The sequence below is a fragment of the Ambystoma mexicanum genome, chromosome 9 (assembly GCF_040938575.1).
Source record: "Ambystoma mexicanum isolate Mex_15411 chromosome 9, UKY_AmexF1_1, whole genome shotgun sequence".
Taxonomy (NCBI): Eukaryota; Metazoa; Chordata; class Amphibia; order Caudata; family Ambystomatidae; genus Ambystoma; species Ambystoma mexicanum.
The window spans coordinates 133,521,006-133,548,098 of NC_090931.1; the positions used below are offsets into that span (position 1 = coordinate 133,521,006).

General features: G+C 48.4%; 1 long non-coding RNA gene across 1 annotated transcript in view; it reads left to right on the forward strand.

The window, feature by feature from the left end:
* LOC138487752 (uncharacterized) overlaps positions 1-26,203 on the forward strand; it is a 38,174-nt gene extending 11,971 nt beyond the window's left edge. The window contains exon 2 of the long non-coding RNA XR_011274538.1: positions 25,979-26,203. This is a non-coding gene — a long non-coding RNA (uncharacterized lncRNA). The remainder of the gene's footprint in view (positions 1-25,978) is intronic.
* The last annotated feature ends 890 nt before the right edge of the window (positions 26,204-27,093 follow it).

A 27,093-nucleotide genomic window follows, 5' to 3' on the forward strand; every position in this document is an offset into this window, starting at 1 on the left:
CCTCTGCTATGGGAATAGTCAGGTATGCATCTTTTAAATCTATCCTGGCAAACCAGTCTCCCTGAATTAAGGTAACTCTTAAGAGTTGTATCCCCTCCATCTTGAAGTGTCTGTACACCACATATTCGTTTAGGCCTCTCAGGTTTATAATTGGTCTTGTCTTGTGTTTCCCTTTTACTAGAAACATATTGCTTATGTATCCCTTTGATTGAACTGTTACGGGTTTTATAGCTCTTTTGCTTGCTAGCCCTCGCAATTCCCCTTCTAGTAATAATTTGTCCTCTCTGCTCATTTCTAGACCCCTTGGTGGGTGTCCCTGATGTGGTATCTCTAGAAAGTCTATGTAAAACCCTTGTGCGGTTTGTATTACCCAGGAATCTCCCGATATAGCCAAACAATTTTGTAAAAACTGAGCTGTCCTCCCCCTACTTCTGGGGTGTTTAGGTGTGGGTAGACTGTTCCCACCTGGGTTGCTTTGCTGACGTTCCCCTTGTTGCCAGTTTCTGCCTCTTCCTCTACTCCTTGATGGAAAGAAAGGTGGTTGTCTACGATCCTCCTGTTCTCGCCACTGTGCTCTGTCTTGATAGGATCGATTGTAGTGGAATCGGCCAGCTGAGCGACCCCTGCCTCTGCTGGCCCATCCAAAAATGTTCCTCCCGAACACTCTCTTAAGAGAGGCTTGTACCTTGTCAAAAGCCGCATAGGAATTTGCAAATTTGGTTAGCTCCTTGATGAAGGAGTCCCCAAATAGTTTACCTTCACGGTTGACGCTGCTTCCGAGGAGGCCAACTCGCTCACCTTAGGATCAATCTTCACCAGCAAAGACCTCCTCCTTTCTGTGGTGATGGCATGGTTGGCGTTTCCCAACATGCATATCGCCCTCTGGGTCCACCCGATTAGAATTGACGGGTCTATCGGCTCTCCTTTGATTTTAGCCTCTTCTCCGATCTGGAGAATTTTTGTGAGGGGTCCTGTCATATCTAGCATCTTGTCTTGGCATGACCGCCAAGATCTATCCAGACCCTTCCTCACGTCTTTTGTGTATTTGCTCATAAAGGTTATAATCTTTTTGTCTATTTCGGGTGTGTCCGCTGCACCCTCTGGGCGGTGAGGTCTGGGGCATTCCACCCTCATCTTACATCTAGCCTCTTTGGCTAGTGGCGCTCTCAAGCACTTCTTTAGATAGGCCGCTATTCTTTTCGGCGGCTCCGATTCTGAGGACCTAGGATGAATTAGTGCCTCCGGATCGAAATCATCGTCCCCCTGCACCATCCTCCTCTGTCTCCTCTTTTTTCTTTTTCGTAGGCGCTTTGTGGCCTTCTTCCTCAGAAGAGGATATAGAAAATACTTCTTCTTCTTCTGAGTATTCTTCCTCCCAGTCGTCCTCACCCTCATCCGAGGTATCTGAGGATCTTTCCTGTCCCCTGCTACGCCCCGCTTTTGCTCTTATCCTTCTCCTTTTACCACCCTTCCCCTTAGGTGGTGTGCCAGTGGGGTGCGGGCTTCCTCTGCCCTGTGGGCTGCTTTTCTGCCCCCTTTAGATTTGACCTTTGCCTTGAGCCCATTGATTTCCTCCAGGCCCTGTGAGAACTTGAGCCAGTCCTCCATCAGAGCTATCTACTCTCGTCCATGTCCCAGCGAAGCCCCCAGGGCTTTTTGGAAGACCAGAGTCATCTCCGTGTGGCTCCTTTTTTGGCTAATACTAGCCTTCCCCTCATCACTGGAGGAGCTCATGCTTACACAGAAACACTGGGGAATTCAATAGTATATATATATATATATATATATATATATATATATATATATATATATATATATATATATATATATATATATATATATATATATATATATATACCAGGGTTTAAGATCTTTCTTGTAATCTCTCTGTGAAGAGAAATGTAAATATATATATAGGTATATATGTATTTGTATTGATCAACTGGTTTGATATTTCATATAAAATATATGCCAATTGTCAGGTTTTACTTGGGACTGTGCCCGTATATAGTGCGGTACCTTAGAGTGGCCCGCAGGGGTGCTGTCGTGTTCCTGACAGAACGCTGCGCTCTGATTGAACTTTGCGTTCTGAAGTGGAACGAAATATGTGATAAAGATCTTAATAGAATGTCAGCGATCGTATGAGCTCTCTCACTCGCTCCGTAACGGTCTCAGCAATGAAAGAGAGAGAGCGCCGGAACTACGCGGTCCCGTCGCGCTCTCTCCCTTCCGTGGCCGCAGTGCCCTCTGTGTTAGCTCTGTGGAGTTGCGGTCACCGGAGCACTAGCCCCGTCGCGGCCGCAACTCCCGAGAACCGAATAAACTAATGCAGATATGCTCCGCCTGACACTACTCGCGCGCGTGCATGTGCGTGCATGTAAATAATCAAAATGTCATATAAACACTCCACACAAACACTCTCACATATAGTAAGAAATGAAAGGCACTTAACTCGCTGCCGAGCAGCAAAGAAAGAGGAGGAATGGAAAGAGGACAGGAGGTTTTAAGGACTAAGGACTTGTTGATTGGTTAGGAATATCACATGGTCAGTTTGAGGACCAATAAGAAATGAACTGCAAAGACTCTAAAAACATGGTTATGGTAGTTTTTTCTGAGTTTTGTGTTACATGTTTATTGGTTATTTCTTTGCTACTGATCAGTAAGGTTGAAGAGAAAGCATAATCCGAGCCTCCGGTCTTGACATAGAATCCAAGGCATCCCAACATTCTAAAGTCCCTGGGAGGGAGATTTCCCCACAGAAATCGGGAGAATGTAATTTTCCCATAAGATCATATTGGCGATATAGTTATTTTAGGCTGGAGAAAGTAAAAAATTGCGTTATTTTTTGTTGAAAAATCATGGGACTCCTGCCTAAATCGGGAGGTTTGGCATGTCTCTTGTGGCTCAGCCGAAGGGGGCGATGTTGTTCCTATTCTTGTTTTTCCTTTCCGCATTATGCAGCGGATACTGCAACAAAAACATTAAAACACTGTACAGTTCAAGTTCAATTGCTGGTTCCATGAACAAGACATCAACCAGTCTACTCTGCCAAACCAACCCACCAAACTTCCTCACACAACCGACTAGCATTGTACATTTCTGCCTTCTATCGCACAGACTTACTTTACACATGTTCCCTTGATATACTCGTTTGTATTACATCGATAGGAAATAAATAGGCCATTAGTAGTGTGGTATAGGAATCAGAGTGTGAGATGTACACACAGAGTAAGATCCTTAAGGAATAACTGCAAACATTACTCACTTATGGTGTTCATACTTGTGTGGTTTTAAACATAATGTATATGTTTTATGTACTATGATCATTTTTATGATTGTTTTATGAGATATATGGAATCTTAATAACATTTTGTGATAATTGATACAACTGTTGTTGTGGGAAGAGTGTTGAGTGACACCTATGGAAATATCGGACTTTCTTTTTGTATATAAAAACCCTTCATAAACTCTGCCATCATCTCCCCATCATATGTGTGATGCTGGAAATGCATCGGAGGGACAGGGCCTCCGTATCCTTGTCCTTTACTGCTTTTTATCGTGTGTTCTGTCGTGTTTTCCGTGCAGGAGTTCATGTGGGACTCCTGGCGGTGCAACTCTCTTTCTTTTGGTTTGGTGAACGGACCCGTGGGATACCCTTATGGCACCCATGGGTGGGGGGGTACAACCCTGTGCCCCTAGTGCAATGGTCTTCAAACTTTTTGACCCTGAGCCCCCCCTAAGAAAAATTTCTCCGGCCCAGGCCCCCCCTATAAACATGGACTCCAAAATTGTACTCGGTTGCGAACGGTTATCGCGCGCTGGAGTAGAATGGTGCCCCTAACGAAGGAGTGAATGCCAAACACTGGGTTGTTTCAAAATCATTGCTTGCAATGATTCAAATCAGATTAGAGGACAAATATTTGTGAACAAAGCATTCCGATTTTGCTATAATACAGAGGACTTGACTAAAAATAGTGTTGGATATTTATTTCACAAAAACGAAAACACCCAATATTGCTGTCCTGTAGTAACATTTGCTATGCAAGTGCTGTAACAATTTGTTTCTCAAGTACAACAACGTACTGTCAATGCTGTCACTTGCAACTTGGACAGTGGCATTCTGGAGAACTAGTGTGAAGGGTGGGCCTGCCTTTCACCAGCCAGCCTGTCAATATTGGGTTCAATTTTTCCAATAGCCAACCGCAGGCTTTCTTCCACCTCCAGCTTTGACCAATATTTTGTCTTTAGGGCTGCAAGTGCAGAGAACCCAATTTCGCACAGGTATGAGGTGTTAAAAGGTAACAGTACATTGACTGCACATTTCGATAAAGTTGGAAACTCTGCAGACACATGTTGCCAAAATGCACCCAAAGACAATTTTCTGAATTGGCTCTCTAGTAGGCGGTCACTTTGGAGCTCCATTAGTTCCTCCTGGAGTTTTATTGAGAGATGGGCTCCTACGTCAGCTAGGAAAGGCTGAACCACCCAGTCATTCATGTTGCAATTGTCATCAGGAAAGTACTTTTCAAGACTGGTTCTGAGAGCATTTAAATGGTTTCCAATTACTTCAGAAACACATGAAAGATCATACTCCGCCTCCTCGAGAGCATCTTCTAATAATGGGAACGCATCGGCTATGCCAATATCAACCCTCCTCCTCCAAAGCTCCAGCTTCTTCTTGAATGCCGATATTTTTGCATTCATGGCAAATGATGTGGTTTCTGTGCCTTGCAGGGAGAGATTTAGACAATTTAGCTTTTCAAAGATGTTGCCAAGGTAAGCCAACAGTATAAGCCAGCGTGGATCACACAGAGGCTCTGCTTTTGTCTGGTCTAACTCCAGGAGAAAGTGTCTCACTTCGTTTCTGAGTTCATAGATGCGATTTAAAACCTTTCCCCTGGATAGCCACCTGACCTCTGTGTGAAACAGCAAAGCATCATGGTCAGCTCCCATTTCTGCACATAAGGTGGCAAACAGACGGGCTCTTGTGGGGTGCATCTTAATAAAATTTACGATCTTTACAACAGAAGTCAAAACCTGTGTCAGTTCATGCCCCATATTGCGCACAGCCAAAGCTTCTCGGTGTATCATGCAGTGTGTCCACACGATATGTGGAGCTACTGCCAATACTTTTGCTTTTAGCCCAGCTCTAGCACCACACATTGAAGGAACACCATCTGTGCAAATACCAACACTTTTCAGCAGATGTCATGTCCCCCCACCATTTTCAGCAAAGGTACTCCACTGCTTGCCTCCTCTCCTCCATGCCAATTTTAAGGTTCATTTTGATTTCTCTGCACCTAATAAAGCAGTCCTCGACTAAGTTATCAACCGGCCCTTGCCAGCTATCGGATTATACAAAAGTGGCAGGATGAGGAGGGGGGAAATACCAAAAAGGGTATTGTGTGTCAGGCCCGTAATGCTTCTGGAGAATTTTTGATACATGCGCGGTTACACATTTCAGTCACTCATATCTGTTTGCTTTGACTGGTTCCCAAGGAATAAAATGAAACAAAGAGGGGGGGGGATTGTTTTGTCATGTGAGGCTGGGACATATACCTTGGCACAATCAAGGCGCCCCCCCCCCCCTTTTTCGGGAGTCTGCCGGTGTTGTTTACAACGCGGCTCCCCCATGGCAGATTGCTGGGCTCCAGCAATCTGCCATGGGGGAGCTGCGTTATTAATACACCACCGGCAGCGCAGTTTTGGTACCCCGCTTGCCTCCTCTCCCCCATGCCCCCTATTGTGGGGGTTGCAGAGGGAGAGGGGCGCAGGGGGGACCGATGCTGCATTAATAACACGGCTCCCCCAGGGCAGATTGCTGGACTCCAGCAATCTGCCATGGGGGAGCCGCGTTGTAAAAAACACCGGCAGGGCAGTTTCGGTCCCCTGCTCGCCTCCTCTCCTCCATGCCCCCTAATGTGGGGGTCGCAGAGGGAGAGGGGCGAAGGGGGGACCGGTACTGTATTAATAACGCAGCTCCTCCATGGCAGATTGCCACGGGGGAGCCGCGTTGTAAATAAAGGGGTCACTTACCTATCACGGGCGGCGGCAGCAAGAGCAAGGAACACAGGACACCACAACGCAGCCTGGACGTGCGATCCAAATGCAGGAAAGCGTGCGTCCAGGCTGCGTTTATTTCCTGTTTCATGGCCACGCCCCCACACCGGCTGAGCATGTGCATGGGAGCCAGTGGCTCCCCATTGCACATGCTCAGTTCAGTGCAGCTGGAAAAAAAAAAAAAAGCGTTGCTCTTTCTTCTTCTGCCACGCATCACACGCCCCCCCAGGCATGGTGGCGCGCCCCCCAAGGGGGGCGCGCCCCACAGATTGAAGACCTCTGCCCTAGTGTATGTTTTTGGGCACCTGTGGGTGGCCCACAGAGCAGGGTATGGGCTGGTGGCAGCTCCATGCTGAATTTGACAGGTGCACGGAGTATCCTCCATTTTGGGATACCCCGGCCCTGCCATTGGGATCAGTTGATTCCTGATGGAAAACAAGAGGGCCCCGGTGGCCTCTTGCTTTCTATTACCCATTACCTTGTTTTCCCAAAGTCCTGGGAAGCCCTGACTCTGTCCCTTCCCCCTGACTGGCTGTTGGATGGAAGTGCCATATATGGTGTTGTTGTGTAGGCCCAGTTATACTAGCTGGAGCCTTCCCGGTGATGTATGTTGTGGGTACCTCCTGTGGGTTGGACCTGGGTGAATAGAGTGTGTGACGAATATGCATTCTGTGTTGTGGGTGTCTAGTATCTGGTGGTTGACACAATGACCGAGACAACCCTGCCCGAAACCGGTATGAATGCAGCTTGGAGTGTTGAATGGCTCGGTACTTGTCCCAATACACATAACTTGTTGTGAGTGTCTGGAGAGAAGTGAATGGCCTGAATACCTCATGTGCCTGATTGGCTGCCTGCCTGCATGAATGCCCGTAGTCGTGATTGGATGCTTGCGTGTGACCCAGCGGAATGAATGGGAGATCAACAGTATATCTGGGGACCTCTCACTGCTAGGAATCGTGTTCAGAAGCTGAAGTCCACTACGACGAGTAACTGGATTAACTGACGCTTGACCTTGAAGCCCTGCTGGACGAGAAGAATTGCTGTTGCTGTCCTTCACAATCTGAAAGCTGCTGTGCCTCCAAGGACTGACCCAGAGAGGACCTGGTAAGGCGCCCTCTTCCCGAGCTACGAGGGACCATCGTGCACAGCTGATCTTTGCCAACGATCCCTGGTAGACAGACCTTCGACAGGCTGCCGACCCGAAACGGGGGCTACTGCGGAACTCCAAGGAGAAGCACTCGGACTGTCGTCCGCCACTGTCGACGACTGCCGTCGCCGACCGGAGCCGCTGTGCTCCCGTTTGCCTAAGAACTTCCATTGATCATCGGACGCTCTCGTCTGCTTCGTCACCCGCTTGTCTCCCGCTGGAGAAGGCCCGACCGTCGACAAGCCGAGGAGTATCCACCGGTGGGTTTCCTGCCACTTACAGACCGTAGAGACGCCGACGACTCGACGCCCTTGCTGGGCCACAGTTCTTCATCATCTCTTTGCGGTCCAGAACTATTGTCATCGAGGTGCCCCGCATGCCTCTTCCTTGCAGGACGCCAACGCTCTGTCGTCGACGAGCACCGCTAGGAATGAAGCTGCCACTTCCCTGCCATAGTTCACCCTGTTCACCGTCGGACGTTCGACGACCTGTGACTCCTGCCTTAAAGGGAGGGCACTCAAGAAGGGCCGTCGATTCCCCGACACAGAACGCCAAGTTCCCCGACACCTCTCCACGATCCGTGGCTCCCGCCTGAAAGGGAGGCACTCAAGAAGGATTGGTCGGTGCATCGTCGGAGAACTCTACTCCACCAGGTACATTGGGGGGGTAAAACCTTAATAGGAGGAAGTAAGACTATCGGACAATATATGGACTGGGCTTGTGCTATATATCTTTATTTACAGGTTGCCCAGGTGGGGGGATCTCCACACAGAACTGTGCCTATTGGTAGGGGTCAGCATTCTGCCTATTGTTTCAACCATCTTGCGTTCCTTCCTATCTCTATTGCTGGTTTACTCGTTATTGATCTGTGTGACATTTTAACCGTACAGTTGATGCACTTTAATGAGATTTGATAACATTAGTGGTACCACTCTAGACGTGTATATATTTATCATTATTGACTTCCAAGTACAAAGTGCGTTATTGTGATCGTGTACATACCTTTGAATATTAATTATATAAAGACTGTGTTTTCAGTAATACAGTGTGTGGACGTTCCTTTGTGGGGGTTCGGGGACTACACTGTACTTAAGAACCAGCCCGCATCACCTCCTGAGAAGCTAGGCCTGGATTGCTCGACCACGTACCAGTAATAGAGAATCTTGGCTGGGGTCCTCTGTGCCTCTCCTCTACCATATAGAGAGCGGAAGTACAGACACCTCCTACCGGTCTTTACACTGGTGGCAGCGGTGGGATGCTTATGGTTTTAAGACTCAGTGTATAACCGTGCCACTTACAAAATATCCGCACTTTATTCGATTAAGGTTTGGGTGTGTACAAAATAACTGCATTACAAGCAATGGAGTCTATTGCGAATGGTAAATTGACTTGGATGAGCTTAGAGGCTCTCCAGAGTGCATGTGAAGCCAGGGAATTAGACTTTGTGGATAAGTCTAGGGCTGAGCTGATAGCTGCCCTGGTGGACTACCAGACCGATGGTGAAATTCTTGATGAGGGGGGGAATGCAACCAATGAGGACTCTGCTCCTGGGGTTTCTACTGAATCTGTTTCTGGGAATGCCGCCATTCCTGCTGCCTCTGTTCCGAACCCCAGCAATTCCTTGGAACTTGAGTTATTAAGGATGAAATTGGCCTTTGAATATTGCAAGTTGGAAATAGATGCTAAGCTTAAGAAGGAGGACTTGGCGCAACAAGTGGAGCTCAAGAATAGGGATCTTGAACTCAAAGACAAGGACACTGAATGTCAGAGAATCCAGCTAGAGAAAGCTCAAGTGGAGACTTCAGCGAAACCCAGTGAGAGTGTCAGGTCCCCAGCCACTAAATTTATGAAGGATTTGGTTGGTGTGTTTTTGAAGGGTTCTGATATCCTCCAATGGATTGAAGCGTTTGAAATGGCTAGTGCAATTCATGATGTTGATAAAAGAGATTGGGCTAAGTGTTGCTAAGCAGAGTGCCTCAAACTGGATATGACTGTATTCTGAAGCTGAGTGTGGAAGAACGGGGTCAGTATGAGTGTATGAAATCTGCTTTGATTGCCAAGTTTGGCAAGACACCTACCCAATACCTTAAAAGGTTCAGGGATTTTAAGAAAAGAGAGAATGTGTCTTGGGTCGACTGGGTGAGCGCTGCGCACATGAATATGATGGGGTGGATTGACGGTTACAAGGTGAAAACCTTTGTTGAATTGTCCCACCTATTGTTTTTTGAGCATTTTTCTGAAGCCTGTTCACCAGAGCTGCATCAGTATGTTGCTGACCAAAACATTTTGGATCCCTTTAAGCTGGCTAGGTTGGCTGACAAGTGAGTCTCCCACCGGGTGTCCCCTAAGGACTCCAGTGGGAAGGACAAGGACAAAGAAAAGGGGGCCTCTCAGAAAGCTGAGGAGTCCCAAAAGCAGTCACAGTCGAATAAACCTAAACCCTCCTCTCCTAAGACCCAAAAATCTAGTGGGGATAAGTCATCTGTGGGTGGGAATAAGAGTAGTGGTCCACCTGCTGCAAAGCAGGCTCCCGGTGGTTCCAGTACCGTACCCCGCACTCCCGGCACTTGTTGGGACTGTGGGGCTCTGGATCACAAAAGGGGTGACTCCAAGTGTAAAGGTAAGGCACTCGGAGTACAGGCTGTCAGCCTGACCTACCCTTACCTCATGTCTGAGGTGGAGGCCACTGTCCTCCCCTCCTCTACCGGGATCACTTTTGGTGTGCCCGTAAGAATTTCCTTAGTGTCCCTTGGGGCCTGGGACCAGTACGCAGAAGTACTGGCGACTATCCCACAGAACACCTGTAGATTTTTGAGAAGTGTCCTCCTGAATGGCCAGCCTTCTACTGGTTTGAGAGACACTGGGGCAAGCATGACAGTGGTGGACAGGACCCTGCTCAAGCCAGAGGACTATGTAGATGCTCCTCTGAGAACCACCAGGTTAGCTGGTGGGCCTCCCAAATTATCGCCTGTAGCCCGAGTCACACTCATAATTAGAGACAAGACAGCAAAGCTTCCTGTCCTGGTTCAGGACAACGTCCCTGCTAACATTCTGTTAGGTAACGATCTAGTCGAGTTGGGATTGATCGCAGATGGTCTTCCCATGACTGCTTCTGCGGTCACTAGGTCACAGGTGACACCGGGTCTGGCTGTGAGTCAGGTACCCGAGCCGAAGGCACGGCCTAAGGCACGACGAAGGAAGAGCAAGAAGGCCACCTCTGTGGAGAGAGCCCCTTCTCTTCCTGCTGTTCCTACAGCACCCATTGGGATCCATGCTACGGACGGGCTGGGTCCAGTGGTAAACCCAGTCTCAACTCCTGGGGGAGAAGAGCCAGAATACTCTCCTGTGGGAGAGGTTCTCAACCCGGAGGATCATCCCGATCTTCAATGCTTGTTAGCTGAAGGGGGACCCTCCCGGGCAGACTTCTGTAAAGGACAGAGAGAGTGTCCTTCTCTCGAGGATCTGAGGAAACAGGCCCTGTCCCAGGCACAAGGCGAAGTGCCTAGGACTTTCCGGATTTATTGGGAGGGTGAGCTCCTTGTTATTGAGCCCAGTAAGCCTGAACCTGGTGCCCTCAAGAGGTTGGGGGTACCCCAGGTTTACAGGCCCTTCCTACTGCAGTTGGCGCATAAGGTGCCCTTGGCTGGTCATCTTGGTACCAAGAAGACTAAGCAGAGGCTCTCTGCCCATTTCTACTGACCTCGGATGGGAGTAGAAGTGGAGTCCCACTGCAGGACCTGCCCAACTTGTCAGTTGTCTGGCAAGACTGGAGGCAGTGTCATTGCCCCACTGCAGCCATTGCCAGTGGTTGGCACACCGTTTGAGAGGGTGGGCATCAACATCGTCGGTCCCCTTGATCCTTCCACGTCAGGTGGACATCGGTTCATCCTGGTTTTGGTAGATCATGCCACCAGGTACCCTGAGGCTATACCCCTTCGGACTGTTACTGCCAAGGTGGTTGCCCGGGCCCTCCTGGGCATTTTCACCCGCGTTGGATTCCGCAAGGAGGTTGTCTCTGACCGAGGATCCAACTTCATGTCTAGTTACATGAAAACCATGTGGAAAGAGTGCGGGGTAACCTACAAGTTCTCCACTTCTTACCACCCCCAGACCAATGGTCTGGTTGAGAAGTTTAATAATACTCTCAAGGGCATGCTAGGTGCTTTGGAAGAGCCCCTAAGGAGGAAATGGGATCTCCTCCTGCCATGCCTGCTGTTTGCTTACAGAGAGGTACCTCAAGAGGGTGTTGGTTTCAGCCCCTTTGAGTTGCTCTTTGGACATCCCGTGAGGGGGCCCTTCGCCTTGATCAGAGAAGGCTTGGAAGCCACCCCTCCCGGTCCCGCCAAGCAGGTGGGGGACTATGTGTTAGGCCTCAGACAGAGGATGACACAGATGATGGGACAAGCAACGGCGAATCTCAAGGCCAGCCAGGAATTGAACAAATAATGGCATGACCTTAAAGCATTGCAAGTGGAGTGGACTCCGGGACAGGAGGTCCTCGTGATGGAGCCTACCAAGCCTCGGGCATTGGCAGATAAATGGACTGGACCCTTCCAGATAGTCTCCAAGATGGGCGAGGTCAATTATCTGGTTGACATGGGAATCCCAGGGGTAGCCCCTCAGGTATTCCATGTTAATAGGCTCAAGCCGTTCCACAGGCGAGCAGAAGTCTCATGTCTCTTGCTGGCTTCAGAGCAAGAAGAGGATGAGAGTGAGCCCCTTCCTGATTTGCTGCATAGCAACCCTCAGGATGTCAGGATGGCTCAGTGGAGGGAGTACAGCTCTCTCCAGATTTGACAACCTAGCAGCAGAGGGCCTGCAGGACTTTGCTCCAGCAGTATGCCTCTCTGTTTTCGCTGACGCCAGGCCTTACACCGTGGTGTAAGCACGAGATTGACACTGGTGACAGCGTGCCTGTCAAGAGCAGGAGCTACCGAATGTCAGATACGGTTAAGAACCACATCCAGGCTGAGGTCGCCAAGATGTTGGATCTGGGTGTTATTGAACCCTCAACCAGTCCCTGGTCCAGTCCCGTGGTCCTTGTCCCCAAGGCAAGTTCCCAGGCCGGTACCAAGGATTGGAGGTTCTGTGAGGACTACCGAGGAGTCAATGCCGTCATCAAAACTGACGCGCACCCATTGCCCAGGGCTGATGAGCTCGTGGACACCATAGGTGCTGCCAAATTTGTGAGCACCTTTGACCTCACCTCAGGCTATTGGCAAATAGCTCTGATGGACCATGCCAAGGAAAAGACGGCGTTCTCTACACCAGAGGGACTCTACCAGTTTAGGGTCATGCCTTTTGGTTTGAAGAATGCCCCTGCCACCTTCCAGAGATTGGTCAATCATGCTCTCAGTGGGCTGGAAGCCTTTTGTGTGGCTTATTTAGATGACATTGCCGTCTACAGTTCCACTTGGGAAGAGCACTTGACACATCTGGGTAGAGTGCTGCAGGCCTTAAAGAGGGCTAACCTCACTATCAAGGCCACCAAGTGCCAGATAGCTCAGGGGAAAGTCACTTATCTTGGTCATGAGGTAGGAGGGGGTCAAATCCAACCTCTCCCCAGTAATTTACAGGATGTACAGGACTGGAAGACTCCCACTACTCAAACCCAGGTGAGAGCCTTTTTGGGTCTCACAGGGTACTATCGCAATTTCATGGCGGACTTTGGAACCATAGCTGCACCACTGACAGCTCTGACTTCACCCAAGCAGCCTAGGAAGGTCAATTGGACTGAAGACTGTCAGAGGGCCTTTAAAGGCTTGAAAGAAAGTCTGTGTCGGGCACCAGTGTTGTGTGCGCCTGACTACAGCTGACCCTTTATCGTCCAGACGGATGCCTGCGACACCGGAATTGGAACTGTCTTGTCCCAGTTAGATGACAAAGGGAGAGAACATCCTATCATATTCATCAGTAGACAACTCAAGGGTAGAGAACTTAGGTGGGCTACTGTTGAAAAGGAGTGTTTTAGTATAGTTTGGAGCCTTAGGCGTTTTAGGCCCTACCTTACGGGGTCTACCTTCAAGGTCCAAACGGATCATAAGCCCCTAAAGTGGCTTATGCAGATGAAGGGTGAGAACCCGAAACTGCTCAGGTGCTCCATTAGCCTGCAAGGGCTAGACTTCACCATAGAGCACAGACCAGGGAAGAGTCACGATAATGCAGATGGCCTTTCCAGAAGGTATGTTGACCGTCTGGATGAGGGTGTCTATCCCGTGGGAGATTAGGCACCCTCCACCTCAGTCTGGGGGGGCGACTGTGATGCTGGAAATGCATTGGAGGGACAGGGCCTCTGTATCCTTGTCCTTTACTGCTTTTTATCGTGTGTTCTGTCGCGTTTTCCGCGCAGGAGTTCATGTGGGACTCCTGGCGGTGCAACTCTCTTTCTTTTGGTTTGGTGAACAGACCCGTGGGATACCCTTATAGCACCCATGGGTGGGGGGGTACAACCCTGTGCCCCTAGTGTATGTTTTTGGGCACCTGTGGGTGGCCCACAGAGCAGGGTATGGGCTGGTGGCAGCTCCATGCTGAATTTGACAGGTGCGCGGAGTATCCTCCATTTTGGGATACCCCGGCCCTGCCATTGGGATCAGTTGATTCCTGATGGAAAACAAGATGGCCCCGGTGGCCTCTTGCTTTCTATTACCCATTACCTTGTTTTTCCAAAGTCCTGGGAAGCCCTGACTCTGTCCCTTCCCCCTGACTGGCTGTTGGATGGAAGTGCCATATATGGTGTTGTTGTGAAGGCCCAGTCAGACTAGCTGGAGCCTTCCCGGTGATGTATGTTGTGGGTACCTCCTGTGGGTGGGACCTGGGTGAATAGAGTGTGTGACGAATATGCATTCTGTGTTGCGGGTATCTAGTATCTGGTGGTTGACACAATGACCGAGACAACACTGCCCGAAACCGGTATGAATGCAGCTTGGAGTGTTGAATGGCTCGGTACTTGTCCCAATACACATAACTTGTTGTGAGTGTCTGGAGAGAAGTGAATGGCCTGAATACCTCACGTGCCTGATTGGCTGCCTGCCTGCATGAATGCCTGTAGTCGTGATTGGATGCTTGAGTGTGACCCAGCGGAATGAATGGGAGATCAACAGTATATCTGGGGACCTCTCACTGCTAGGAATCGTGTTCAGAAGCTGAAGTCCACTACGACGAGTAACTGTATTAACTGACGCTTGACCTTGAAGCCCTGCTGGACGAGAAGAATTGCTGTTGCTCTCCTTCACAATCTGAAAGCTGCTGTGCCTCCAAGGACTGACCCAGAGAGGACCTGGTAAGGCGCCCTCTTCCCGAGCTACGAGGGACCATCGTGCACAGCTGATCTTTGCCAATGCTCCCTGGTAGACAGACCTTCGACAGGCTGCCGACCCGATACGGGGACTGCTGCGGAACTCCAAGGAGAAGCACTCGGACTGTCGTCCGCCACTGTCGACGACCGCCGTCGCCGACCGGAGCCGCTGTGCTCCCATTTACCTAAGAACTTCCATTGATCATCGGATGCTCTCGTCTGCATCGTCACCCGCTTCGCTGGAGAAGGCCCGACCGTCGACGCGCTGAGGAGTATCCACCGGTGGGTTTCCCGCCACTTACAGACCGTAGAGACGCTGACGACTCGACGCCCTTGCTGGGCCACAGTTCTTCATCATCTCTTTGCGGTCCAGAACTATTGTCATTGAGGTGCCCCGCACGCCTCTTCCTTGCAGGACGCCAACACTCTGTCGTCGACGAGCACCGCTAGGAACGAAGCTGCCACTTCCCTGCCATAGTTCACCCTGTTCACCGTCGGACGTTCGTCGACCCGTGACTCCTGCCTTAAAGGGAGGGCACTCAAGAAGGGCCGTCGATTCCCCGACACCAAACGCCAAGTTCCCCGACACCTCTCGACGATCCGTGGCTCCCGCCTGAAAGGGAGGCACTCAAGAAGGATCGGTCGGTGCATCGTCGGAGAACTCTACTCCACCAGGTACATTGGGGGGGGGGGTAAAACCTTAATAGGAGAAAGTAAGACTATCGGACAATATATGGACTGGGCTTGTGCTATATATCTTTATTTACAGGTTGCCCAGGTGGGGGGATCTCCACACAGAACTGTGCCTATTGGTAGGGGTCAGCATTCTTCCTATTGTTTCAACCATCTTGCGTTCCTTCCTATCTCTATTGCTGGTTTACTCGTTATTGATCTGTGTGACATTTTAACCGTACAGTTGATGCACTTTAATGAGATTTGATAACATTAGTGGTACCACTCTAGACGTGTATATATTTATCATTATTGACTTCCAAGTACAAAGCGCGTTATTGTGATCGTGTACATCCTTTGAATATTAATTATATAAAGACTGTGTTTTCAGTAATACAGTGTGTGGACATTCCTTTGTGGGGGTTCGGGGACTACACTGTACTTAAGAACCAGCCCGCAACACCTCCTGAGAAGCTAGGCCTGGATTGTTCGACCACGTACAAATAATAGAGAATCTTGGCTGGGGTCCTCTGTGCCTCTCCTCTACCATATAGAGAGCGGAAGTACAGACACCCCCTACCGGTCTTTACAATATGTAATGGCTGTTACCATTGCATTGTTTGCTTATTAATGTAGATTATTCATGTTAACTTAACATGTAATATTCTGACTGTAAACAATGCTAACAATGCCCCTCTTCGGGACCGCTGGGTCTCTGTACTTTTCATGTCCAGGCAGTAAGTACGATTGCATGTACATATATACATAATCCTTGTCTATGAAACCTGTAATGTCTAATGCTCCTGTAAATTTTATACTGTTGTAACTTGTAAGATTTGCGCCCAGTTGCCTCAGGGCTTGGCTGCGCTTTACAAATAAATAAAGAAAAATACAATTAACACAACCCAATGAGGGTTTTGGTCACCATAGCTGCATCCGGCTGAACAGTTGGCGGATTCTGGTGGTATTTACTGGACCATTCAGTGCAGGTTTTCTTTTTGGTGTGGTTCTGCCACTACAAGCATGGGGAAGCATTCTGAGAAGCGGAAACATGTGAAGCCTAGCTCCTCGAGTTCCTCTTCCTGTGAACGGCCCGAGAAAAAGCTGTCAGGGTTCTCCGAGAAATCACTTATGCAGGTTTTCCATAGGGCCTTTCAGAAGGGGAAGTCTTGTGCCAAACGTAAATCCTCCCCCACCTCTTTGGAATCGTCCTCTTCTTCCTCTTTTTCCTCTGCCTCTTCGGATTCCCTGGGCTCCCGGGACGGGGACCAAAGGGGCAAATATCTGTATAAGGATTCTCTAGCCTCTGCCCTGATCCAGGGGGCTCATTATATTAGATTTGTGCAACTGGATGCCTTGCCAGTGGATGCCTGCCCTAGTACTTTCCCCCATCCGCCCAATTTAAGAGGACTCTAAAAGCTGGTGTACTGCTGTGGATGAAGGTCAAGGACAAACTCCTTTACGAGTGGAGGGACCGGAACAGGGTTGTGGTTTCCCAGTTCCTGGCCAAGTTGTATCCCTCAGTCTGTGATATGGCATTTATAACGCGCCTATACATAAGTATTTCAATGTGCGACGAGGCAAGGGAGGGGGAACAGACGGAAGACAGAGACACCGATCTTCCTAGACCAGTTGACATTGAGATCACGCAAGTGCAGGGGAAGGGGAACTAGGCCTGAGATCAGAGGGTAGCCAGGTAACCAGTGCAGTTTCAGTTTCAGCCAGGAGTTCAGCATGGGAGAGGAGGAGAGAAAGCAGAAGCAAAGAGGAAGGTATTGAGGTGCTTCCGGAACCAGAGATGGTTCACCTTGAGTTTCAGGGAGGCTGTTGCAGAGGGAGGCCCCAGCCGAAGAAAGAGATCTTCCACCATCTTGTTGCTTAGAGAAGCGACTGACCCTGAGGAAGTTGGAGGCGGATGAACGGAGTGCTCGAAAAGGAAGATATTTAGGAAGAGAGAGTTGAAGATATTTAGGCCCCAGGCCCTATAAGGCATTGTGGACAATGCAGAGGGTTTTGAACGTAATCCTCGCAGCCACTGGGAGCCAGTGCAGATATTTCAGCCCTGGAGAGATACAATCCCTGGGCTTGAGGCCAGGGACAAGTCTTGCAGTTCTGTTCTGGATGAGTTGCAAAGGGCGGAGAGTAGAAGCAGGCAGATTTAGAAAGTGGCTGTTCCGCTCACCGGATCTCTGCGGGGGCGTCTGCTGCTGCTGGACCCTTGCTTCTGAGCGTTGGACCACCTCCCTCTGGTTCCCCGACTTGGATAGTCCAGAACAACCTCCATGGGTCTGTTCCTATGTAGACAGGAAAGGGGGTTGAGTTTTGACAGTTCTAGGGCAATCATTAACCCCCCCTCCCGTTCCCTTCAGTTTGTACCCCTTGTGGATGGGCAAGCTGAGTGGCTCACCTGTTGTTTTGCAATGATGGGCTCTCCGTCCTGCTGTTCTCGCAGGGGCGCTAATCTTCCGTGAACCACTTACTTCACTGGTTCCTGGTGAGGACTGGCCCAGGCCAGCTGCGGCATAGTCCTTAATGCTGACTTTTTCCCTTTTGTAGCAGTCCGGTCAGTATTTGTGCTCCAGTGAGTATTTTGTGCTTTGTTAATGTCCTTAGTATCGTTTTCAGGGTTGTTCGTTGATGGAGATGTTTGTCCCTGTGCTCACTTTGTCTCTTTTCTCCTTTTAGGTGCTGATGGGGTTCCAACGCGATGGGCAGAGAGGACTACGATGAGTGGAAATGGGTCGCCGTATGCAGATGTCAATGCGGCGGTATGCAGGGCACAGGAGCAACAGGTAAGTGAAGCGTCCGATGTGAGCGTGAGCGAACTAGGGATTGCGCGTGCCTTCAAAGGTGCTAAGCCAACCTTTCTCTTCTTTTCTTTCTCAGCGTAGCGGTCGCAATGAGGTGATGGATTCGTGTGTGAGTAATTGCAGGCTTGCAGGTTTCCGGGTTTCTCTACTCTTTTCTGCAAGGATAACTGAGCGTCTCAAGGTACGTGATTGCAGGCTTCTTGACTTCTATGGTAGACGGTATGATGTCTGCAGGCAGGATCGCGGTGAGCATCATGTTGCAAGGCAAAGTAACGCGAAGCACGGACTAGAGCAGAGGCGGGGCTTAAATACCCTGGCCTGTAGCCATGCCCACAGGTAGTCTGGCTGGGCACGCCCTGCCCCTCCTAACACGAGATGCTGCTGGGCACACCCTGCCATGCCCTATGCACGTGCATAATGGACCTGGTAGGCTGATAGACTCTGCATTCCGCATGTTCTGGCTTTTCTTATGAGCCTGGCGCCCCAGCGGCACCAGGACAAGGCCCACTTGGTTCCAGAACATATCCCATAGGGGATTTTGGCTACCCCCAATGGACTTCCTACCTGGGGTTGGATGGGCATGCGCACCTTAGACTGGGTGGCCATGACAGCACTCCCCCTCTCAAGGGTGGTTCTTTCCCTGGTCCTGGTTTGGTTGGGTGGTTGCGGTGGAACCGCTTAATTAACCACAGAGCATGGATGTGATCACTGGGCTCCCAGGTCCTGTCTTGAGGCCCATACCCCTTCCAGTCCACAAGGTAGAACAACTTTGACCGGATGACTTTGGAATCAAGAATGTCTTTAACCTCGAAATCTGGCTCGTGGTTTATGACGACTGGTTCAGGTGGTGTGCTGATCCGTGTACCAGAGTGGACCTGGGGAGATGGGTCCCCGGGTGAATTGGAACAAGTCCCACCTGGTTCTACTTCAGGACCTTCAGTTCATCAGGGCTCGGTTCTGGACTCAGTAGGGGTTGGTCCTTCTACCAGCTGCAAGGGCTTTCAACCTTCGAGTGACACTATGGTCTCTGTTGTCATCTACTTGGGACCAGCACAGGAATTCCTCTGGTCTCAAGTTCATATTGCCGCTTGCATGTTTCTGGTGCCGTGGGCTCACCTCCCCTTACAGCTCTTGTTGTTCCACTTACATCCATTCTGGAGAGAGGACAGTCGGATTCCAATTCCGTCTCCCTGAGGAGGGCCTTGCAGTAGTGGTTCCATCTACTGAATTTGCGGAAGGAGTTTCCGCTCTCACAACTTTGGCTGACCACGGTTACCACCAATGCTAGCATGAGGGGCTGGGGTATGGTGCTGGCATCCCAGTTTCGACAAGAGCTGTGGTAGGTCAGGGAGTCATTGCAGTCTTCCAATTAGAGGGAGTTGGCAGCGCACTATCGACCCCTTCGTGCCTTTGCCCCAGCCCTCGGGGGAAATGGGGTTTAACTGCGGACGGACAACACCCCTGCGGGGGCCTACATCAACTGAAAGAGGGGTTCTCAGTCCAGGGCTCTGGGCCTGTTAGCTGCGAGCCTCCTCAGACCCCGTTAGCATGAGTGATCTCTTTGCCTACCTGCTGAGGGACTAAGCAGTGTTGTAGTGGCCAAGATGAAAGTGTCTTCTGCTGCCTTTCTAATGGTGATGCCCTTTTTACTTATCTTTTTGTATATCTAAGTGTATGTCTGTTTTCGTATACTGAGTACATATATATATATATATATATACACATCTGTATTGTGTGAATGAAAGGCATGTAACACGCCATTTGTTTATTATAACAATTAGCCTATATGTGATTTCTTGCCTGTTTGAGTCCAATAACTTGTTTTGCCAGGGGGCCAGGGAAACGTAAGGGCCTCATTACACGGATGGCGGAGAACCATGGCGCTATTAGCGCCATGGTTCATGCCGGTAAAATACCGGCACCGCCTTGGCGGAAAGGGGAATTACCGCCCCATTCCAAGGTTGGCGGGGCGGTAATTCCCCCTTCCACCATTGCCCTTCCCCATTCCCATTTTTGCCCCATAGGGCTCAATGGGAATGGGCAAGGCGCTAATTACGGTACCGCAAATTGCGGTACCGTAATTATCTCCCTGGGTCCCTTTGCAGGTTGGTTTTTAACGCCTGCAAAAAGCAGGCTTTAAATCCCCCAACCCGCAAAGGGACCTCGTAGTAAGGCGGTAAGGATTTACCGGTACAGGTATTTTACCGGTACCGGTAAATCCTTACCGCCATCCGTGTAATGAGGCCCTAAGTGTTCTCCTCATGTGGCCAAGCAAAAGCAAAACATTTTGGCACTGTGCACAGGGTCTTTGTGCTGATATTGATGCCAAAGGATCCTGCTAATAAATTGAAGTTACGTTTTGGACTCGGAATGACAAAATACATGTTTTTTTTTTCTTTTCTGCCTTTGGGTTGAAAGAAGAAAAAAACTAGTATATGAGTTTGTATGTGCTGAGGTATTGACAGTAGGGAGGTGAAACATCCATTTGATACAATGAGTTCCCTATTTAGGAACAAAGGTAGCTCCGCAGGCAGAGACTGTCTTGTGGTAAGTATCCCAGGGTGGACTAAGTGCCCATATGATAAAATTGCACAAACTTGGGCATGTGGTGCAGGATTGAGTGAGACCTGGGATACGAGTATAGGATAAGCGAGCCCAGCCGAAGTAACAAAATGCTTACAACTAGTCTCTGTAGAGAAGGGGAAAGAATGTTCAGCTCTTTGGAGAAGGGGTTGGATTTTGTTGCATGCTTTTCGAAAGATGCATCAGCTAAATGTAGAGTCACAAGCGAGTGTTCAAAAACTAGAAAAGGAATTGGCTGCAGAGAAACAAATTGCATTACTGCAGCAGCTCTAAATGAATTTGTATCATGATAAGGCAGACAAATATCAAGAAGAGAAGAGGAAGGGTTCATTCTCGTAAAGTAACGTCTGTGATTGCTTCTGTAGGTGTAGATTGGGCCCCCGATCATTGGGATGGTGATGTGTTCGATAGTACTACTACTGATGGTGGTTCCCAACCAGACCTTGTTTCTAAACCAGTACCAACATGTAAAGAGGTAATGTTTAATCCTGTAATACGCTGAAGGATAGGTCGTCATCCATTGAATCTGGGAGGAGGTGTGGTTGACATGACAGCTCTTGAGGATTATTCACAACAGGAGGTCAGTGAGATAATTAACCGATTGAAACAGAGGACTGGTGAATTTTTGCTGGCTTGGATGGTTAGATTATTAGATGGAGGGGCAGCAGGTCTCTTGGTAGATGCAACGGATTCTGCTATATTTTTGCCCTTGTCACATGATGTTCAGGTACAAGAGACCCTGCGTGCATGTCCTCCTCGTGATGCTAATGGTGACGAGGGACAAATGTCTCTTCTGCAGTTGGCAGTGCAGGGATGTAATCATAAATACCCTATTACGTCAGATTTGCCGATTGATGACAAGAAATGGTACACATTGAAAGAAGCTATTCAGAGAGTTAGGGAACATGCTATGAAGGAGGCCATTCATTTGGAAACTCTGGAGCATATGGGAATGGTAAACCTATCTGTGTCTGCTAGAAACACCCTGATTAAAACAGCCCCTCCTGCATATAAAAATGTCATGATGACCCTGTTAGCATGTCTGACAGGGAAAATAACTGATGAAGTAGTCAATGCAATTAGACAACCTATAGATCTAGGCGAATGGGACAAACCAGAGGAACGATCTAGGAACAGAGAGGGGCAAAATTAGAAATGCACTCCTGGTAAACGGTTTGATAGCCGAGATTCTCACGTGTCTAGGAAAAACATGTTTTAGCTTTATTGAAGGATGGTGTGCCGGGAGAGGACATTGATGGGACTGAAACGCGAGACATGTACTTATTGTATAAAAAAAAAGCGTGGTTTGGATGGCAAGGAGCGTTACAAACAAGTGAAAAGACAGGATCTACATAAGCCAAAGAAGGAGGCGGATCCTTTTGGATCGTCACCAGAAGGGGGAGAAAAATTAGTGCTTTCCCAGCCAACTTATGCTGACTTAAGAAAAATCGTTAGTGCAATGGTGGAAAGAGAATCCAAGTACATACATTTTAAAAATGAATAGGATGAGTGTCAAACTCCGGTAACAATAGCCCATGTTAAGGTAGACAGACCTCATGTAAAAGTGAAATTATTTGGGCATTCCGGAAATACACAGATATCCGGGGCAGAGGCCTCTTTAATACATGGGAACCCTTCCAGATTTAAAGGAAACATTTTATGATTATGGGATTGGGAGGTAAAGAAACATCGGCAGTACAAACAGAAATTGACATGAAAATTGGTCAATTAAAGAGAGACACTTATCAAGTATTGATTGTTCCTCTTACTGAATATATTATTGGATTTGATATTTTGGAAGGGCTAACCCTCGGATTAGGTGGTAAGATTGACCCATTTGGGGTGAGTGCATTCACCTGTACACCCATAGTGGTTGGACAATTGAGAATGTCCCTGGTGCAGGTTCCGATTGCAACAAAAGGAGTGTCCATGAAACAATATCGTATTCCCGGGGGGCAAAAGGAAATTTTGCAAACCATTAAAGGATACGTTGAAGCAGGTGTGTTGCGTTCTGTAACCACAGCTTGGAACAATCCAATTTGACCCATCAAAAAACCGGACGGTAGCTTCAGAATGACAATTGATTATCGCGAATTGAATAAATACACTCCTCCACTAGTACCGTCAGTACCGGATGCGGTGACTCTGGTGGAAAATGTACTGAAATTTGAGGGTACTTGGTACGCAGTGTTGGATCTGGCTAACGCCTTCTTCACCGTAGCGATTGCAGGTGAATGCCAAGAGCAATTTGCATTTTCGTGGAATGGGAGGCATTGGGCCTCCTTATAAGCACGGCGGTCTGGGAACTACGGTACCAGTAGGCATGCCGGTACTGTAGTTCCCGGACCGCCATACTATGAGCTGTGCTCGCGGGTGCCTGTCAGCCCGCCAGGTCTGACCTAGCGGGCAGAGCGGCACCCGCGAGCACAGCACGTCAGATACACCACCGCCATTCTCAATGGTGCTGGTGCATCCGAGCTCCCCATTCCCATTCGGCCCTACTGGGCCGAATGGGGGTGGGGAGTCCCTTATTGCCGGCATCCGCAAATGGGCAATTATCGGGTCCGCCGAACTCGGCATGACCCAGTTCTTGCCCATTCGCGTGTGCTGGTAAAAATGCAACTCCGGCGGCAGCCGTGCCGGTTTTGCCAGCACAGCTACCGTCAGAGTTGTAATGAGACCCAGTATAGGTTCAATCGTTTGCCAATGGGCTATATGCATAGTCTGACAATCTGTCACTGGCTGGTGGCGGAACACTTAGACAAAATCCAGTTCAAACCGGATGTTCAGATTGTACATTACATTAACGACATATTCATTCAAGGTGAACATTGAACAGAGTGTGCAATTACACTTGGATCTCATTAGAGAAGGATTGCGCAAAGAGCGATGGGAAATCAATGATGCTAAAACCCAAGGTTTGGGAGAGACTCTGATTTTTCTAGGGATACAATGGCACAATGGGCACTGTGAGATGGTGCCGAAAGGGAAACAAAAAATCCTTGAGTTGTTGACTCCAAGGACCAAAAAACAGATACAACAGTTGGGCTGTTTGGATTTTGGAGGCAACACATTCCACATCTGGGGCAGATTTTGGCACCCCTTTACAAAGTAACTCATAACATTTGTTATTTTGAATGGGGCGAGGAACAAGAAAAATCATTCCAATTAGTGAAAGACACCATTCAAAAAGTGCTTGATTTATGGCCATATCGGATGGTGAAGTGGAATTGAATGTGTCTGTACAGGATGCCTACACCAATTGGAGCTTATGGCAAAAACAGGACAGGAAACCTGCCTTTGGGTTTTTGGAATAGAAAGTTACCTGATGCGTGTGACAGATATACCCCCTTTGAGAAACAATAGCATGCTACTGGGCACTCACTCATAGATACTGAACAGATGGCAGTGGGTCATGATATAGTGATCCAAACTGAAATACTGATTATGCAATGGGTACTAAGTTCCCCAAAGACACACAGAATTGGTCATGCACAAGAAGCTAGTGTTATTAAACGTAAATGGTTCATTCAAGATCGTGCCAAACCCGGTAAGAGTGGCATGGCGAAATTACATGAGCAAGTGGCAGGTGTCCCCCTCATAGACATTGAACCAGAGGGAGAGAGGCTTGTGGAAGAATCTCCAGTGAAATGGGGATCCCATATGGAGAATTATCAAGTGAACAAGTTGAACATGCATGGTTTACTGATGGCACAGCCAAATATGTAGGAATTGAATGATATTGGAAGGCAGTGGCGTACAATCCAACATGGAAAAAGGTGCCCACCACCTCAGGCAAAGGGAAGAGTAGTCAATACGCAGAGCTATACGCCTGGAAATTGTCATATATACTGATTCATGGTCTGTTGCAAATGGACTAGTGGTATGGCTGCCAACTTGGAAAAAGAATGGATGGAAAATTCATGCAAAGGAGGTGTGGGGAAAGGAAGTATCGCAAGACATTGCTAAGATGCTGATGCATACTACTGTGACTATGTATCACATTGATGCATATTGCGCAGCTGACTCATTAGAACGTTGCTTCAATTCTGTTGCAGACGAACATGCAAAGATTGAAGTCATGGACGCGAGGGCCGAGGAGGATGATTTGGAGGAAATTGCCAAATGGGCCCACCAGAAGAGTGGACATCTCGGAGAGAAGGCTACTGTCAGGTGGGCACAAGGCAAGGGAATTAGCATTCCGTTAGAAATTGTGAAAACAATAATCTTACAATAATCTTACAATGTGTCAACACCAGAAACATCAATCTATTCCACACATAATTCATGGTACATTGAAACGAGGTAAACTACCTGGACAGATTTGGCAGATTGGTTATATTGGTCCTATGCCCACTAGTAAGGAATGTCAGTATGTGTGCACTATTGTGGACACATATTCTGGCTACCTAATGGTTTTGCTATGTAAAAGAGCTACCCAATTGAATACAATTAAATTGTTGGACCAAGTGGCGGTTTACTATGGCGTCCCTTTGCAAATTCAAAGTGATAACGGGTCCCACTTTAAAGGGAAAATGGTCCTGGATTATTGTCAAGAAAAGGGAATCAAATTGATTTTTCATGTCCCTTATCATCCGGAAGCATCTGGTCTGATTGAGAGAATGAACGGTTTATTGAAAGAACAATTGTGCAAAATTGGTGATGGTACTTTGAAAAGTTGGCGAGAACTTATATTTGAAGCTGTTCAGATTTTAAATAACCGTCTCATTGCGAATGGCAAGACCCCATTAATGTGCATGTTAACGCCAGCCTTACAAATTAACCCAAATCAAGCCATTGAAACTCTGATGTATTGGGAAGTATCCCCTGGTGCGTTAGCCACTTATCGTGCCACTCCTGAGTCTGCTGGGGTAGATTTGCATGCAAGGGAAGAAATCCGACTTGAACAAAGAGGGATTACTGTGATTGATGCATGTATTGGAGTACAAATTCCATCTGCACATATGGGATTAATTGCCCCATGATCGGGTTTCGCCCTAAAGGGTATCCAAGTGTTGGGAGGGATTGTGGATGCAGATTACCAGGGTGTGATTAAAGTCATTCTCATGAATAGTGGTGAAAATATGCTACCGATACATAAGGGGGATTGTGTGGCCCAATTAATACTAGTTTCTGTGAAACTGTCCAAGGTTAAGAAAGGAGAGGTATTAACAGTTTGTGAGGACAATGGTTTTGGCTCCTCAGATGCAATGGTTCCGGGTGCAAAGGTATGGGTCGAGAAACCTATTGGTCCGCCCGTAACGGTGGATGTGATTGCCACTGGGGAAGATCAATTGGTTCTTGTGATGGAGCCAGGAAAAAAGAAATGTTCTCATATTCCTGCTGACAAATGTTATTTATGTGAGTTATGTACTCCACTGATATCTTCTTTTTGAATTTTGACTTTTTTAGATCCTGAGTGTGCTGAGTGCCTCTGTGTGGCACGCTGGAGTCTATTCAGGAGGGTCCAGGTTCATGTCGGGGGATGTGGCAGATGTCTCTATTCTCCAAGTGAAGCGGGGCATGTGGATGAGAACTGATGCTCCTCCTATCAGTTTTGAGGATGTGTCTGTTGCAGCCTATCGTGGCGCTTTGAGGAAACGGCAGGGCAGCGAAATAAAGTTTTACTTTCTGGAATTTCGACATCCTTTTTGCATCATGGTTATTCAGTGCTGGTCAGGCAACAAGACAATGGGCCTCATTACACGGAAGGCGGTAAGGGTTAACGGTCACCGGTAATGCTACCGGTGACCGTTGAACCTTACCACCTTATTACGAGGTCCCTTTGCGGGTTGGTACTTTAACGCCTGCTTTTAGCAGGCGTTAAAAAATGAACCCGCAAAGGGACCTCAGTGCTAATTACGGTACCGTAATTAGCACCTTCCCCATTCCCATTATGCCCTGTGGGGGCAAAAATGGGAATGGGGAAGGGCCTTGGTGAATGGGGAATTACCGCCCCCGCTCACCTTGAAGTAGGGCGGTAATTCCGCCATCCACCAAGGCAGACACAGTAAAATACCGGCGGCAACCATGGCGCTAATAGCGCCTTGGTTACCGCCTACCGTGTAATGAGGCCCAATATGTGGATCTATTTAGCCCAGCAAGTTTTGAACATTTCTGCTTGACTGATGTGCATAGCTCCGCAGATCTGATCTCCACGTGTCTTGTTGCAATTCCAATGCCTACTCCGATCTTGAAAAAGTTGTTCGGAGTTTAGCATAATGATTCTCTAGTGGAGCAGTCGGATGTCCAAAATTCTTTTTCTGTGTTTGAATGCTGTAGATTCTGTGTTGACACTATTCACAAATGGAGAAACATGACCCGTATCATGACACATGATATCGCTCCTGCTGACGTTTGCTACCAAATGACGTTTGATCCTTCCTACATTGGTAAATGCAACAACTAAATATGAACGCAAATGCGAAAAGGACTGATTTTGAGCGACGGTTGTGTACGAGATCTATCAATGTCTGTATTGATGTTTCAAACAATATGATTTGTAATTTTACTATTTCTACCGCTAG